The following is a 5209-nucleotide window of genomic DNA, read 5'->3' on the forward strand; positions in this document are numbered from 1 at the left end:
ATTTTTAGAGTTTGAGAAAAAATATGCTTAGTATCAATTCTCTTATAATGATACCTAGAAATTTTTTATTTAATTTTATGTGTTTAGACATTAATTTAATTGTGATAATTTTGATACAAGTAAAATTAGTTGAAGAATATACTCAAAAATGCTTTAAAATGTTAAATTACCACTTTAAATTCAATACTACGCAACTATATATAAGAATATGTTTCACATTTTAAATAAATAAAAATTATTTAAACCATCTTTTAATATAAAATATACATATTTTAAAGGAAATTTTATGAAATTCCTTTATCATAATATCTTTAATAAAAACTAATAATTAATCCAACTTAGACACATCTTAACTTTGGATCTACCAAGGGACTAGAGGGATCAAATCTCTTTTCATTTTAAAAGAGGTTTGTACCTCAAGAGATTTGATCCCTCTCGGTGCTTGGTAGATCCAAAGTTAAGATGAATTTAAAGACTTTGTAGATTCAAAATTAAAATGAATCTAGGCTAGTGTAATTTATAAAGAAAAATACATATTAAATTAGAATAACGGTTAAATTATAGTTTTAAAAAAGAAAAACATATTCCAAAAATAACAAGCAACACTGAAAAAAATCATAATAAACAATAATTATTTGAAAATAAAGATTAAAAACAAAGTTGAGACTCTATACAAAAATAAATAATCTAACCAAAACAACATATGCACAACTTAATAAAAAATAAATAAAATAATGAATGATACATATGCTTACATCTCAGTGAATGATACATATGCTTACATCTCTCAGACCTCCAAAATAGAATCCAATGATGAATGGCTAGAAAATATTTGGAAGTGGAATGGTCCTCTCACATTAATATGCTTCACATGGCTTGTCTACCACAATAAGTTATTGACATAGGAGAGCCTCATTGAAAGGGTATTCCACGTGCTGAGCATTTTCACTCTATGTGGACAATCGAGCGAAGATATTGGGTACATTTTCCTTGAATGCTCCTTTTTCATCTCCATTTGGGTTGATGCGTTTGAAACCTTTCAGCTAAGTCTAGTCATCGACAGATCCTGCATTGGCTCATGCATTTCTAGCTGGATAGTAGTAAGTAAACACTATAGAACACTTTCCATATATATTTTATGGTATCTAGAGATACAAGGATTCCTCTATCTTTAATCATTCTGAGCCAGTAGTGCGCGAGACATGCATGAAAAGTGGTGGTTATTTCCAAGAAACAGGTCTATGACGATGAAAATCGCTTTGTAGGTTGTATGTTTATAAAGAGAGTACATGGGTTTCCTTGATCAACTTGTTTGATGGCGCCTCTCTAGAGCGTGTTTACATAGGTGGGGATTCCATTGCGATGAATTGATACATAGAGTGTTGTTTTTACTAGAATGCGGGCCTTGGTACTAACAACAGAGTTGAGATGATTGCGTTGTGGGGGTTATGAAATGTGTGTCCTAGTTAGATATTGAGGAAATTATGATCGTAGGTGACTCCATATCTATCATTGATTAGGCATAGGGTGGGGTCCCTTCCTTATCCCATTGGATGGGACCAATTCGAGCATTGTTAGGGTCCTTCCAGCACATCTCTTTCTCTCACTTTTATCGTGAACAAAATTTTCTACCTGATTCTTTGTCAAAAATAGGTAGGAATATTTTTCCAAGGGCGATGAACTTTTCAGATATTGTTGATGGCTCTATTTGTGGGACTCATGCCTTTGCATTATCATTTTTTTATATGTAGTAGGATCATGCTACATATTAGGCTAGTGATTTCCTTTATTGTTCTAGCGATTGATGCCACTGAACATGCCTGTCATTTTTTGATCCCTTTTTTTAACTAGTTGTAATATATGTTGGTCGGTTTTCTTGTGTATGCTGCTAAACGCAAGACTTGTTGGACCTACGAATGATGTAGTCTATTGTGCAGATCGTTTCCTTGGTAGGCTGGTCTATAGATCTTAGACCATGTAACCTATTTTCTATTACATAATAAAAGATTCTTGTTTTTTCTTCATGAAAAAAACCATTTTCCTGCTGCGAGATATACAGATATTTTTGTTTTAGTTGAATGTTTAAAGTCATTGTATTAATGCATTGGAGTTTAAGAAGAGTATAGATTGGATCCTGCATTGAGACATTATGTGTCGATGCTAGAATGACCAATGAATGTGTGTGTGAATTGTATCTGTGCGTGGAGTAATCCATATCTTTTATGTAACAGCCTGTGCATGGAGTAAGTCGGAGTTGTGGTATGCTAGTGGGGAAGATTGCATATCAGTATGTGATCAGATTGCTCTTTTTTTTCCAGCATGGAAACCAACAACTTCTATAAAGTATTGAGTAACATTCGCTAAAGTGGAGTGCAGTGCGTTGAGATTCTTGTGGAGAATAGGTGAAACGTAGTGGTAACAATCACTGCAAACTGGAGATCGCTTTGTGGTACAGAACATCATTATCGTTTTAGTTAAATTGCTTTGGTACTCAGAGCTCAGGTGGATTTGGTCATTGCCCATTTTTGTATAGGAAATCCCACTCATGCTTTGTAGAATAATTACAAGCCATCGCAAATACTGTTGAAGGCGTGGTGCATGTGAAAGAGTCATGTGTGGGGAAGAGAATTGGAAATAAACATTAAAACACAAACCTGAGTGAGATCTTAGCCGCTAGAAGCTAGCTGAGCTCTGTGCAAGAAATCTTTCCTGGATATGCGAAGTTCACTTTTAAACACATAAGGAATAACAGGGTTAATGTCTATAAAAGAGTACGTCTTTGTGATTTCCATGGATGGAGGTAAAAATAATATTAAAAGTTTTCATTGAGAAAAATGACAGAAAGGAGTGTTTGAAATTAATTCATTAGTGGTGTGTTGAGCTAATAAATTCAAGCTTTTAACTTCAAACAAATAAAATATGATTTTGAATGTCATCGAGTTTATAAAAAAAATTAGTTAATAATTATTAAAAAAGGGTTATGAAAAGAATCTCAACTAATTATAATATATTTATCGAAGCCATGGATGCTATAATTTGAATTTAGGGTTTATCTATGAAAATAGGTTGAGCAGTTGATTTTTATGGTGAAAATATTTTGATATAAGGTTAAGAGAGGGATATCCTTGTGTCATTTTGGTCCCTAAGAAGTGCAATGGAGGCATGGTGAGCACATTGTATAAGGCACAACAATATTATGAAAGAAATATTATGAAAGAAATGGATGGATAGAAAAATTAAGAGCTCAATCAAATTAAATAATAGGAATAATGAGAAAAAGATAATAGAGTTAAAAGAAAGATTCAATATTTTAATAGAATTGTTAGGAGAGAATTTGAATTATTGTTAGAAGCTTAGGAAAAAAGTGAAATCTCTTATTGACTATTTTGATGGAATTGCTAGAAGAGAGCCTGGAGCTTAGAAAAAGAGTTAGGTGGCTTATTGTAAAATTGTATGCAAGAAAATTGTACATAGGTTGAATGTCCAACATAGAGGCAAATATTTATGTAAAGTCAAGGAGTTTTAATATGTGAGCTAGTGCAAGGAGTAATGTTTAGAAAATAAGATGAAGAAGATGAGAGACTTGATGAATATCTTACCGAGTGTTGGGAGGACTTAGACCAACATAAGGAAGAGATACCGGAGGCATCAACAAAGACCAAGGTGTCTCATGATTTTGAAACTAAGGCTTTGTGTGTATATGTAGGTTAGGAATATGGACAACCACTAAAGGCTATCATAAAGGAAGATAAAAATGTAGAATTGTCTCAATTGGGCAAAAGTGAAAAGGATAGAGACAAGAAAATATTAGCATATGGGATGAAAGGTAGCAACTTTGTGAAGGAGAATGAAGATGTTGAAGCAGAAGGACAACACTCAGATGAGTGCCAATTGATTATGATGAGGAATTAAAGCATTGTGGGGTATTGGATAAAATACACAAGATGGATGATAATTTAACCATAAGGGCACATGTAGTAGATGAATATGATGATAGAATGAAGCAATTGAAAAAGGATGCAAAGGATGAAGCCATGGCAACAACCATGATGTGTTTTTATATAGGAATGAAGCAAAAATTGTAGGATAGAAGTATGAGACAACAAAAAAACAAAACTTGATAATGAGTTGGATGAGTTATGGAATATTATGATCAAGCTCCTTCAGTAGAGGTACAGTGAGGTAAAGACGACAATCAACAATAAAATATAGTTGGTTGAAAGGACTTATGTAAGCAAAGCATGTGGCCAATAGCATCACAAACTATGGGATCCAAGTAAAATGTGGCAAGGAAAAAGGCTCATGGATAGGATTCCATAAGATTTTTGTACCTAGGTAGTTTGATGCAAGAGCAGCTCATTGTTATCTTCAAAATGTAATTTTCTAAGTCTAGGAAGTCTCTAGAATTTCTAGATTATGTTAAAAAAATATGTAATCGAGAAAATCTATTTTATTGAGGAAAAATTTATGATAGGTTCCTAAAATCAAGAATATTTCTCTCAACTTCGTTTGAGTATCAAAGACAGGGATTATCTCTTCAAAAACTGTAAGTCATTCCTTAATATCTATGAGAGGATTTGTATTTTCAAAGCAAGTTAACTGAAGTGAAGAGATATATTACTTTTTTATTCAACATTAGTTTTTTTCTTAGTTTATTTATCCATTAACAATTATAACATTTATAATATATACAAATTTATTATTTAAAATATTTATTTTAGTTTATTTCAACTTTTTAATTTATTATTTAAAATATAAATATTTTATATGAAAAAAATAAATGAGTGGTAAATTTTTAATATATTTTATCTGTAAATTTTGTTATATTTACCTTTCTTTTAAGAATATAATATTTATAAATAAATCATAATATTAAAATCTTATTCCATGGACTTACTGAGTGTAATTTGCAAAACTTTCATGATCATTTCAATTTTCAATGTAATATACTTTGATTCATATATTTTATTAATATATTTTCATCTATATACTATATTTTATTAATATATTTTCATCTATATATTATATTTTATTAATGTATTTTATTTTATTTTTTATATTTTTCAGTATTGTTTAATTATTTTTTGTTTGGAGTTTTTGGTTTGAATTTGAGGAAATAATTTTTGGTAAGTTTTGTTATTTAAAATATGTTTTTGAATGCATCAATTACTAGGGTGTAAATTTGATGGGCACTCCCACCTGTCAAGTA

The sequence above is a fragment of the Pinus tabuliformis genome, chromosome 9 (assembly GCF_031772625.1).
Source record: "Pinus tabuliformis cultivar Carrire ecotype Pingquan chromosome 9, CPIR1, whole genome shotgun sequence".
In the NCBI taxonomy this organism is placed as follows: Eukaryota; Viridiplantae; Streptophyta; class Pinopsida; order Pinales; family Pinaceae; genus Pinus; species Pinus tabuliformis.